This window comes from Leptopilina boulardi, unplaced genomic scaffold, assembly GCF_019393585.1.
Source record: "Leptopilina boulardi isolate dan_hultmark-lab unplaced genomic scaffold, ZJU_Lbou_2.1 LbouV2_121, whole genome shotgun sequence".
NCBI lineage: Eukaryota > Metazoa > Arthropoda > Insecta > Hymenoptera > Figitidae > Leptopilina > Leptopilina boulardi.
This window is the reverse complement of record NW_026137665.1, coordinates 3,038,266-3,052,383: the sequence shown is the minus strand read 5'-3', so window position 1 is coordinate 3,052,383 and position 14,118 is coordinate 3,038,266. Positions and strand designations below refer to the sequence as shown.

At 28.3% G+C, this 14,118-nt stretch overlaps 1 protein-coding gene across 8 annotated transcripts in view; it reads right to left on the bottom strand.

Moving 5' to 3' along the window:
• LOC127285903 (forkhead box protein P1) overlaps window positions 1–12,740 on the bottom strand; it is a 426,402-nt gene extending 413,662 nt beyond the window's left edge. For 2 of the 8 annotated variants that reach the window (XM_051312187.1, XM_051312131.1), the window contains exon 1: window positions 12,145–12,740. The gene's annotated coding sequence lies outside the window, so the exon portion shown is untranslated. The remainder of the gene's footprint in view (window positions 1–12,144) is intronic. The other 6 variants (XM_051312122.1, XM_051312164.1, XM_051312148.1 and 3 more) reach the window with 4 other exon arrangements.
• Window positions 12,741–14,118: the final 1,378 nt, after the last annotated feature.

Here is a 14,118-nt window from a genome sequence, read left to right as displayed (position 1 = left end):
TATCCTAGGGATGTCCTATGGATATCAAAAGGATCTCTTAAGGATATCCACAAAATCGGCGGTTTGGATATCCTTTGGATATCCCATGGATATCTGAGGATATTCACAGGATATCTTCTGGATATCTCTATAGACTTTCATGAATGTCCTCCAGATATCCCATAGATATCGTCAGGATATCCCACAGATATTTTTAGGATATCGTCAGGATATCCCACAGATATTTTCAGGATATTCTCAGTATATCTTCTGGATGTCAAGAAGATATTCTCAGGATACTGTTTTTAAAGTCATTATGAGACTACGAGTGAGAATATTCTGTGAATTAAATTTTATATAAATAAAATAAAATGCAACTTGTTTTTCGAGAAAGTTGTTTAATTTGAAAAATTATTAACTAATTTTTTTCTCATTCGTGATTCATTCCTTTATTCATATGCTTAATATTATTAGAAAATAAATTGACTTTAAACAATATAAATTCTTCCCCGCAAATAACGAATAACTATTAATATTAATTATACATTAAGTGCATGAGTTTATTTAAAAACTTTGAAAAATGCGTTTCAAATCTTCATTTAAAATAAATTAGAAGCTCATAAGATTTTTGTTTTTATTATATTATTATTCATTATATTAGCTTAACAATTTTAACCTTTAAAAATATATGTTGAGATATTAAATATCCCGTGAATATCCTAAGAATATCCCACGGACATCCTGAGAACATCCCATGGATATCTTGCGATATAATATCCAATAGATATTTTGTGGGTGTCTTAGGGATATCCTGTGGATGTCCTGTTGATGTCCCACAGACCGGCGGTTTGGATATCCTAGGGATATCCTATGGATATCCCAAGATGTCCTGGGGACCATTCTAGGATATCGACCATTGATATGGATATCCTATGGATATCCTAGGGATATCCTTTTGTTATGAGGGATCATTATGTTTATAATTGACTTTTATAAAAACAAACTATTTACATTAATATATATATAACCCTCTATATAAATAATGATAAATCCTATAATTTATTTTTATGTATAAAAATCTAATTTTTGATTTCATGTTTATGTTCACAAGACATATAAAATAAATTTTCACATAAATGTCTTCATTTATTTATGAAAATTTATAAATATATATATATAAATATATAAGTGGTGAAATATTGTAGACGCAGTAAATAACGAAAAATATGTTTTGCTTATATGTTACATATTTCTTGCGATGCACTAGAAAGTGTTGACCGGATTGCACCTGGCACATCTATACGTAACAGTCGACTTGGTTCTATTCTAGATTCATAACTATTAATACAAATGTCTGCAAGTCGAGCCAGGAGTTGGATTTTGGCGTAGCCACGCTCATCAATGGCACATTCAAGCTTAGGTTAGCTTGAATTTATCAACGGGACCCTTTACGTTTCAAATAAATACTTATATTCACAATTACATAAGTATCGATAAAAAATTTATTTATTTATTTTAAAATTAACAATTTCCTATTTATTCTTTAAAAAAAAAATTTTTTTTTTTTCAATTATTAAAACTTGCACAAGGGACATGCGAAACTAAAAAAAAAGAACAACAAAAATATCAATGTTTGTACACTTTTATCTTTTTAGAATGAAATGATAGGCATTTTTCTTTATCTTTCATAGATGATAAGTAATAACTGATAACAGATAGGATTCAAACATACGCGCTATACTTTTTTTTTTTACTATTGATTTCCAATAAATTATAAAGTTTATCTTGTTCGAAAAGGTATAATTTTTCAATATAGACAGAATGTAATAAAAAATACATCGTTTTTATATCTATGAATTCATACAGCTATAATGGAATTTTTTTTCTTTTTACTTTTAACTTGAAATTGTACGTTTAAATTAAATTATCATAGCTGTGATATATAAATTTTAGCATAAGCAAATTTACTTTTTTATTTCTTCTTTAAATCTACGTATATACACACAACTGAGCAAACAAAAATTCAGTAAATAAAAATAATGATTTTTCATAATATATTGTAGCGAAATTTAAATAGAATTTAATAAAAATTTAGCAGTTCAAATTTGATAATTGAAAGTGTGTACATTCATTGTTTGAATTAAATTAAGTAAATTCCAAGATATGTTTGGATGATTTACTTATAAAATTACATGAAATGATAAAAGAAAAAAAATTTATATGTTAACAATTTTGTAGTATATTGTCAAAATAAAAATGAAAATTATACTTTCATTTATTTTGTGTCACTGAATACAAATCTAAAGTCCATTTTGTTTCATCACGTCAGAATTTTTTCTTAACCTCAAAAAACGTATCGGATTTTTCAAGGTATTCAGAATTTTTTAAATCTTAACGGATTTACATGAAATTTGATATTTGGAGTAATTTGGAGTCGCTGATGATGAATCTTTAGTCAGATTTTCAAAATTCAAAATGGTGGTTCCAATGTGGCTGGTAAATTTTGCAAAAGTTTGACAATTTTTAGACAATTTTTTTTTAAGAAAAAATTTTTTTTTTGGAAAAAATATCACAGCCCCACAAAAAAAAATTGTCATGTACTTTTGACCAGAATACCCTATCCCTATGTATTTTGACGCGCTGAACACGAATCCGAAGTCCGTTTTGCTCCATCACGTCAGGATTTTTTTCTAACCTCAAAAAACATGTCGGATTTTGAGAAGTAGGCGATTTTTTTAAAAATTGATGTTTTAACTTCAAACTTGGTATCTGGGGGTTTTTTGGGTCGCTGATTACGAATCTGACGTCAGATTTTCAACAAAAAAAAAACAAAAAAATACGTGTTAAATTGTTTTCAAAAAACTACAAAACTGCCAAGTTTCAGAAAAAACGACGTACGGCACTTCCCTAGTGTTACTTATCAGCAACATAGAAAACCTGTAGATACCAAATTTCATAAAAATCTGACCATTTTTTAAAAATAATTTCTTAATATTTAATCAGACATATCGAATTTCGGAAATCTGACATCAGATTCGTAATCAGCGACCCAATAAACCCCTAGATACCAAGTTTGAAGTAAATCTTAAAATTTTATCAAAATTCATCTGCCATATTGGATTTTGAAAATCTAACTTCAGATTCGTAATCAGCGACTCAAAAAACCCCCAGATACCAAGTTTGAAGTTAAAACATCAATTTTTAAAAAAATCGTCTACTTCTCAAAATCCGACATGTTTTTTGAGGTTAGAAAAAAATCCTGACGTGATGGAGCAAAACGGACTTCGGATTCGTGTTCAGCGCGTCAAAATACATAGGGTTAGAGTATTCCGGTCAAAAGTACGTGAAACTTTTTTTTTGTGGGGCTGTGTATTTTTTAATTAAAGGTTTTTAGCCTCTCTAATTATGAATTTTAAGTTAAGATTAAAAAAATTAAAAATGTCGAATCCAATATGGAGGACAGTTTTGCTAAAAGTTGATAGTTTTTTTTATGAAACTTTATACGTAGAGGTCATTAGGGTCGCTTATTACGAATCTAAGGTCAAACTTTCAAAATTAAAAATGTGGATTCCAAGATGGTGAAAAATTCTTCTTGTAATGGACAGTTTTTTTATGAAATATAGTATTAATGTGTTTTTGTACTACATAATCGTTATCAGCAACTTCAAGAAACAGTATAGATATCAAATTTCTTAAAAATCGATCAATTTTTTAAAAATTTGTCAAACATATTTAAACGGACATTTTGAATTTTGAAAAACTGACGTCAGATTCGTAATTAGCGACCCCAGAAACCACTATAGGTACTAACTTTCATAAAAAAAACCATCGATTTTTAGAAAAATTGTGTGCCATTTTGATTTTTTTAAATTTGACCTAAGATTTGTAATCGGCGATTTTAAATTACCTCGCAGATACCAAGTTACATTTAAAATCTATAAGTTTTAAAAAATTTGTATATTGTCAAAAATCCATGAAGTAGTATAAGGAGCACTCACTGCTTGTTAATCATATAGGCCCCTTGCATGAGAATAAATCCGAAATTACATATCTCCTATTATGACGCCTCTAGCGGAAAAGCGGTGTACTTAGAAGTTTTCACAATATGGCTGTACCTAGTGACAGCTGTTCTCATATAGTAAACAGTATAAAGTGATATATAATAATTTTAGAAAAAGTGTACAAATTTTTACTCTCAATAAAACTTTTTGACTTGACTTGTAAAGAAAGAAAAAAATTACACACAAAAATTTTAAATAAAACATAAAGTTTTTGAAAAAATTTTTTTTTGAAAATATATTTGAAAATTGATAAGTTTTTGCTTATTTATATACGAATATATAATTTAGATTTTTAAAATATTTGTTTTCAATTATATGTTTCATAATAAAATAATAAAGGAATTGCAATAATTTGTTGTAAGTTATATAAAAATAAAAAAAATAATAAAAATATAAATAATTATTTTTCATTGTAGCCGTATATATTTCAAACGAAATTTCTCATTTTTTTTTTATTTTTAGGTTATATTTACATGTAATCAAACAAAATTTAATGACAAGTTCAGCAAGTATTTTGTTAACATTCAAATATATACAAAATAATTTGTATCAAGTAAAGTTGCCTGTGTTAATGCTGATTCATTGATCAATTTAGCAGTCTCATTTTTCACTTTTTTTATTTATAATTACACAAAATTAACACGCATCAAACACATTACAAAAAAAAAATGCCAACTGACAGTTATACACAAACACTTATATAACAATGTACCACGTGACCTGTAATTCCCCGATTTTCCGCTAGGGTTGTTAGTATCGGGGATATGTAAATGCTTCTATTAAATCTGGAAAGGCTGGGGAAGAATTTTCAAAAACTGCCTATAGAGTGAGTGCTCCTTATACTACTTCAGGCAAAAATCCAATACGTTTTTTTGAGGTTAGGAAAAAATTCCTGACATGAGGGAGCAAAATGGACATTGAAATTAGAAAAATAAAAAAAAGGTAAAAACTGAATTATTGATTAGAGTACTCTCTAAATCTGAATTAGTAAAAATGTTTACTAATTTGAATTAGTGACTCACTTTTTGCTTCTGAATTAGTAAAATTTTACTATAACTTTCACTAACAATTAGTAAAATTTAACTAATTCAGAAGCAAAAAGTGAGTCACTAATTCAAATTAGTAAACATTTTTACTAATTCAGATTTAGAGAGTAAAATTAATAAAATCTTTCCTTCATAAAAACTATAATATTAGATAAAAAAAATTTTTTAAATCAAAAAGTTCGTCTATCCACTACTCTAATGTTAAATGATTTAAATTTAATGAATATTAATTCGCGTGTATATTATAGATTTTGAGAAAGAAAATTATTATAGACACACAAACACATATTCAAGACGGAAGAATAATTTGAAATCTTAACAGATTCAAGACGCGCACAAAGCATGATAAATCCATCGAGACATTTGGTATGTAAATCGCTTATCGCTTAGAGTGGACCACTCGGAATAATTAGGTGGGTAGGCTGATAGGTAGGTATAGATACGAGTATAGAGGTAAGGAGAGTAAAATATAGATAGACAGAATGTGGCATTCGTGTATATGTGTGTCTAATGGCGAAGAGGACGAAGAGAACTAGATGCTACCTCGCAAAATTAGATTCTTCCGTTGTTTCTATTACAAAATAGACGACGTGATATTGCGCGAGGCAGTATATAGCCTAACAGAACATCTTTTTCACTGTTTGAAGCTCCATTTCAGCCACAATGTTTTCGAACTATCCGACAAATAGTTATTTTAACGATTATCAATTTTTTCTGTATCAAGAGCCACTCAATTAAGGATATTATTATTATTATTATTATTATTATTATTATTATAAATAACTGTTTTGTCTATAAATACATTTTTTTTAAATAATATTTTTTAATAAACAACGTAACAACTATTTTTCAAAGCATATGATGTTGCGCTTGCGTGCAAAGATAACCTATAATTAATTTTTCTTACTATTTTGAATTGAATTAAATAAGCAACTGCTTATTAAGTAGTTAATTAACTTACTTTAATTTGAAAGTTTATTTTTGTAAAAAAAAAAAAATATTTTACCAGTTAGCAAAATAAAATAATGTAAATAGCGCAATTGAGTGTGACATAACCTCAAAATTTTAATAATTGAAAACTTAAGTGTTATACACAATGTAAATGAAACTGAAAATGTCACACACTTCCAAAATAAATAAAACTTATTATGAAAAATATTACTGAGTAATAAATTTAATTTTTAATAAGAATAATAATAATTATTATTATTATATTATTACTGTTATAATAGTAATAATTATTAATAATAAACGTACTTAGAACATTAATATTCTACAATCATGAGAATAACTATTTTTTGTATAAACCGCATGGTTGGGTAGTTAAACGCTATACCATGGGTCAGCAGACAAATTATTAATTGTAAACATAAGGGATCCTGGATGAGTTTGATTACCCAACCTTGATAACTGACCTACTTCATATATCGTCCATTCTTCACATGTTTATGTCAAAAACATGAAGTAGTATAAGGAGCACTCACTCTATAGGCAGTTTTTGAAAATTCTTCCCCAGCCTTTCCAGATTTAATAGAAGCATTTACATATCCCCAATACTAACAACCCTAGCGGAAAAGCGAGGAATTACAGGTCACGTGGTACATTGTTATATAAATGTTTGTGTATAACTGTCAGTTGGCGTTTTTTTTTTTTTTTTGAAATGTGTTTGATGTGAGTTAATTTTGTGTAATTATAAATAAAAAAGTGAAAAATGAGGCTGCTAAATTGATCAATGAATCAGCATTAACACAGGCAACTTTACTTGATACAAATTATTTTGTATGTATTTGAATGTTAACAAAATACTTGTTGAACTTGTCATTAAATTTTGTTTCTTTACATGTAAATATAACCTAAAAATAAAAAAAAATTAAGAAATTTCGTTTGAAATATATACGGCAACAATGAAAAAAAATTATTTATATTTTTTTAATTTTTTTTTATTTTTATGTAACTTACAACAAATTATTGCAATTCCTTTATTATTTCACTATAAAACATAATTGAAAACAAATATTTTAAAAATCTAAATTATATATTCGTATATAAATAAGCAAAAACTTACCAATTTTCAAATATATTTTCAAAAAAAAATTTTTTCAAAAACTTTCTGTTTTATTTAAAATTTTTGTGTGTAATTTTTTTCTTTCTTTACAAGTCATGTCAAATAGTTTTATTGAGATTAAAAATTTGTACACTTTTTCTAAAATTATTATATATCACTTTACACTGTTTACTATATGAGAACAGCTGTCGCTAGGTGCAGCCATATTTTGAAAACTTCTAAGTACACCGCTTTTCCGTTAGAGGCGTCATAATCGGAGATATGTAATTTCGGACTTATTCTCATGCAAGGGGCCTATATGCTTTACAAGCAGTGAGTGCTCCTTATACTACTTCATGTTGAAAACTTAAATGTTAAACATAATGTAAATAAAACTGAAAATGTCACACACTTCCAAAATAAATAAAACTTATTATGAAAAATTTTACTTTGTAATAAATTTAATTTTTAATAAGAATAATAATAATAATAGTAATAATTATTAATAATAAACGTACTTAGAACATTAATATTCTAAAATTATGAAAATAACTATTTTTTGTATAAATCGCATGGTTGGGTATAGTTAAACGCTATACCATGGGTCAGCAAACAAATTATTAATTGTAAACATAAGGGATCCTGGATGAGTTTGACTACCCAACCTTGATAACTGACCTACTTCATATATCGTCCATTGTTCACTTGTTTATGTCAAAAAAAAAAATGTTTTTTTTCATAATATATGTTGGTTTTGAAGGTATATAGTAAGAGTTTTTCAATTATTAATAATTTAAAAAGTTTATAGTAAATAATTGAAAATAAATTCAACGAATATATATATGTGGCATAGATGCTAATTGTTTTCATCGTAAAAACAGGCGAAAAGTTGAATTGAATTTTTCAGGTTATGTTTTTAAATAAACAAAAAGTATTTCATTTAGGCTGTTAATTTTATTAAATTTATAAATTTATTCTGCCGTACAAAGTAAAAAGATACATAAGCAACAATACAAACAATAAAATAAAAAATACGATACAATAAAATCTATAAACATAAAATAAAAACAAAAATTAAAAATGTTTATACTGAATTATTTAAAAAGAAGCTTTTAATTTAATCTTTACGATTATTTGTATATATATATACAATTACGTGAAATGTGATTGTAAACTTGTATAATAAAAAATATAAACTGAAACCAGTATGTAAATGAGATTTAGTATATTGGTATATATATATAAAATTAAAGTGAGAAATCGAAAAATTTGTGACGAGTAAAACAGATCCCGATAAAGCTATCATCGTGATAATAAGTGACATCTCCCCTGACCACGTGGTTCCTATTTGCAGGCGAGTGTTCCGCATTCGAACGCTAATCGACGATGACACGAATCTCGCGCACACAACATGCATATACATGTATACAGTTTGACACGATGGCAAAAGGGGGACATTTACGAGGAGTGAATATGATAGCGAAAGCTACGTGTGTGTATATATATATATGTGTGTTGCATCACTGGAGCCCCAGCATGCACTCCGATTCGCGATTCTCTCTGGGTCACGTGACCGACAGGAAACTACCAATCCCGCATCTTGCACGATTATCCCGGTGACCGTCTCGCGTCAGTGTGTACGCCATCAGGGACAGTGTAATAAGTAGATTCCCCGTTACGTGTCGCGAACAAAATACATATACACAAAGCTCAGGAGGACCAATATATGTATACACAAGCAATGCAACGTCGCTCGCGACAGTAAACCACGCTACACATATATATTATCATAAATGCCCGCAATTCGTCCCACGCATAAATCCGTTTTGTAAATCGCTCGAGCGCAGTTATGTCATTGCATTTTCCCTCTCCTATTCCCCCTGTTTCATACTTCCACTTCCCTCTTTCTCTTCTGTTCTATCTCAATCCCTTCATCATTTTCGCACTATAATATCACGCCTGTGTAAACGACTTGTTTCCACGAAATCTTAAAGCTAGAACATTCATACTAAACTAAGGAGAGTTATTCAAACTAATTTCAAATTATTGAGCTCAGTTAATTATTTGCTTTTCAATTTCTTTTTTTATAATCTAGAAACAATTTTTTTTTTAGAAAACTACAAGATATGAAAATATTTTGAAAATTGTGGTAAAAAATAGTCTTCTGTCATAAGTCAAGAAACCATATTTTTATTTTGTTTACGTTTAGTACTAGGCCTAAGTAGAATGAAATCGTAAATCTTAAGCTTTTACATGAGAGAGAAAAGGATAGAAATAACTTTTGTCCTTTTCTCTCTCATGAAAAAGCTTAAGATTTATGATTAGAGATTTCATTCTGCGTTAGCCCATTGGTATCTTTTTCAGATTACGCCATCTGGTGAGATTTTTTCAACTATTACCACAGTAGGTCGCGTTCACCAATTAAAATCGTTAATAACCTTTGGGTACAGTCACACAGCTCGGCAACTTATTAAAGTACATAGGATCGTCATGGTAACGTATAAGAGTGAGAGAAATAAAAACATTTTTTTATTTCTCTCACTCTAACACGACCCTATATAAATAGCTGAGCTATGGCCCTACTCTTAGTGGCGAAAAATGGAACTACTACGACTAGATTTAAGGCCAGGTCCAAGTCGAGTCAGCTGTTCCTTTGAAGTTTCAATGGAACAGCTGACACGACTTGGACCTGACCTTAAGGTTGGTTTCCATTGTTCCCACTCCGCTATTTGTCATAATTCTCATCAACTACCGCACCCTGCTCTAGTGAAAATTTAGTAACTTTTAATATTAACAATAAAATTACTAAATTTTCACTAGAGCAGGGTGCGGTAGTTGACAAGAATTATGACAAATGGCGAGTGGGGACAATGGGAACCATAACCTAAAAACATAAACCACGCCTCCAAGAGAGATACCCCAATACACCGAGAAAAAAGATTTCTTTGATTCAAAGAAATCAATTTCTTTAACAAATTATCTTTGATTCAAAAAAATTATTTTCGTTTTAAAGAAATTTGTTATTTAATTAAAAAAAAAAAATGTTTCTTTGACGCTATATCAATGTTAGAATTTTTTCGATTTAATGCACAAATTTTTTTCAAATCAAAAAGCTTTTTTGGTTTTAAAGAAAATTTTATTTTGAATGAAAGAAAATAAGTCAAAGAAACTGATTTCTTTAAATCAAATAAACCTTATTTCTCTGGATGTACCATTTGGGGTAAAGAAAATTTCTTGAAATTTTTCAACGCAAAAATTCCAATTCTCCGAAAATTTTAAGAAATGATGGCCAACTTTTTAAATTAAGCCTACAGAAATTTTATTATTAAAGGCTAACACACAATAGGTTCGCAAACAAGATGCATAGTATAGAAAAGAACAGAAATATATCTCTCATTTTTTCTAACGCATGCTTTATATGAATTGGATTATAGTCATTTTGTTAATTATTATTATTATATTAATTACAACAATTAGTAGTGAAAAATTAATTAATTAATAATAATTTAATGAAAATAATGATAATAATAAATTTCAAAATAAATAAATTAATATAATCTTACTCATATGATGATGAAACATGATAAACATGATAAAATTAGTAACATAAAATAATAATAATAATTATTATTATTATAATTAATATTCTAATTAACTAATTAATATTGAATAGAAATCATTATAATTAACAAAAAAAAAATCAATTCAATAGTGAAAATGTTTTTATACTGCTTTCTTAAAATTTTCTTATAATAAAGAATTTCATATAAGCGCGCTTTTTCTAGCCAATGAGAGAGTTATCGTGGAGCAAGCGCAGTTAAGGCACTCTCACACCTTTTTGGCTGCCTGCCTGCCTGCAGGTTACCATGGCAACGTACGAGTGTGAGTGAGACAGAAAATTTGAATATTCAAATTTTTAAATTTTCTGTCGCACTCACTCTCATGCGTTGCCATGGTAATCTGCAGGCAGCCGAAAAAGGTGTGAGAGTGCCTTTACGTTTAGATACGGTCATTAGCAATTTTGATTTGAGTGAAGAGTTGAGAGATTGTTGATTATGATCAATATATTGATATACACGATACCACTGTAAAAAGAAAAAAATAGATTTTGCTTCCGTACCCTTAATGTTGTAATGAGAGCAAACACAAATTATTGTCACGTTATTCTAACCTATAATTTTTTTTAAAAATTTTATTTCTGTAAAAAAAACCAGAATTTATTGTTCTATACTATAATAATATTATTGTATTTTTAAATATAATTTCTAAATAATTGTTATACTGTATAATTTTAAATACTTCGTTTATTTATTTTGCTCAGAGGATATATGTTTGACAATTTACAAATCCAACAAAAATTTACATCTAAAATAAAAAAAAATAACTATTTCTTTTTTGCATTCTTATAATTATGCGAAAGCAATTCTTAAACGATATAAACATAAAATGCTTATAGTTATTTTTCAAAGTTGTTGAAATTAAATTATTTTCAATAATGAAGATTTTGAAAATCTTGCGCTTATCAAACAAATTTCCTTTCTACTTTCCAATCAAGTTAAGTGCGCACTTGAAGATGAGAAAATTTTAACGTTTATTTGCACTGGTTTTAAATTATTATTTATGTCAACTGTGGACCTTCGAGGAAAATGAGTTGAGCAAATATTCACGAGCCAGTACAATAAACACAACATTTTATCTCCAACGAAACATCATTCTGCAAATAGCAATGGATTCAGATAACGGAAAAGCGTAAAAATAAAATATCACGCGCTTCTTTTTCATGCAAAATGAAGAGAGAAAGAGATGTATATATACATATTTAATTCATAAAATGTTCATTTCTATTGTGTAATTGTCACTTATTTAGAAAATCAAAGAAATTTTAACAAATTTATCATTTTAAAAGAATTGTAAAAATTATTTTTCACATTTACAAAAAAATAAAATAAGAAAAGAAACAAACTCTATAGAAAAATAGTACAAATGAAATAGAAAAAGATTTTTTTTTACTAACCACTTTTATTTTTAATTCACTGTTGGTTATTTTTCACAAATTAGGAATTTTTATACCTCCCTCGCGCCAACCCATAAAAAAGCACATTTCCACTTCGTATGGAATGCAAATTCTTTGAATGAAAAATTCTTGAATTTTCCTTTTGTCAACAAAAAATACAATTGTTATTCGATGAAGGATTTTTAAAACTTGTAAACTAAATAAAACTAAAACTCGTGTCGGTGGAATTCTCGAAGTTTTTTATAAAAATCAAATCTCAAATATTACTACTACTACTTTGTTGCGCGCACCTTGCACACTGCAATTGCACACTTTTTTTTTTTTGTTTTTTTAAAATTCACAGTTTTACAAAGAGTTTTTTAATCCGTTGAAAATTGAGCGTTGGATTTATTTAACAAAAATAGCATTATATATGCACATACAAGATGATATATTGTATATCGTATGGACAACTATGTTGAAATACATATAAGACAGAAAAAGAGATAAGACGCGTGTATTAGGTAATTAAAAAATTTTTATTCAAACTTGTAACGACAAATGTTATATATATATATATGTAATCGATCGGGAGCACTCCGGTGTTCTCCAGTAAGTAACTGGTAACGGTAAACTGATAAGAACCATGAGGTGTCGTGCAATTTAATGTATATCGCGATTGATAAAGCCTTTTAAGACGTTTATATATATTATATGTACTAAAGATATGTAGAAGCTTTATTAAAGCTCATCTCAAGAGGGCTCGCGTTTTAAGTTGAAATTTTTATTAGTTCTGTCCGTTTATACATAAAATGCTGAAAATTGCATTAAAAAATAATTTATTTAATTCAAATACTCAGACTATTATCAAATAAATATTTATTTGAATCAAATAATTTTTTTTTTAAGTTAACTCTTAGACAGTACAAATGGGGTAAAAAAAAACTACCACAGAGAAAATTCAAACTACGACCCTGGCTCTGTAAAATTAACTGTCATGGCAGCACCCTAACCTTAATTCAAAATGGCGGATGATTTTTTTTTAATTTATCAGATTCACCTGAAACTTGGAACTCGGGGGTTTTTGGGGTCGCTGATAACGAATCCGAGGTCAGTTTTTAAAAATTCAAAATGGCGGATCCAATATGTCGAACGAATTTTTAAATCACAGTTTTCATTTAATTTCAAATGTAATGGAAACTTAAACATAAATTTTTTGTATTAGGAGTATCTCAATGAGTATTTTCACTCGAAAAATCAAAAACATAACCTAAAATTATTTTTCACACAAGGTCCCTTCTCCTCGTGGAGCATTACATATATGTCCTTAAGTACATAAATCAAAATTGATAAAGGTTTGACGCGAAGCTAATTTGCATTTAACAACATGAACAGAAATGTAAAAACAGGAGCGTTAACATCTTTGGGAAATTGTAGGCAACCGTGTTCCATCCCCCCCCCACGTCTCTACCTTTCACATGTATGTATGAATTGATCTAAATCGTGTAACTCATTGAGTTCTCACCTCCTCCTCCTCCCCTCCCCCACCCTCCGCATGTTGAATGGCAATCACCAATGATAATTTAATGTTATAACGCGTGTCCCATAGATTGCAAATGAATGGTCACATTTCCCATATATGTTGTAACACGAACTCTCATAGATTGGCAAATCATCATTGAATTCGCCGTATCCGACACCGTAACAAATCAACACGAGGACATTCACGGCATGTTGACTTACTGTATATATATATATATACAGTTTGAGAGAGCGTCAATGTCTGTTTCTATTGACAAATTACGAATCGTTCGATATATATATATGTATATGTGTCGCGTCGAATCCATCACCAAACATCAGAAACGATTGTTATCATAAAATTTATTTATTTTTTATGCGAAAACTTTTATCATGACAATTGTTTAAATATTTATATTAATAAACAAAAAAATTATAAATTATTATTATTTTCGATGGAAATAATTTTCAAAA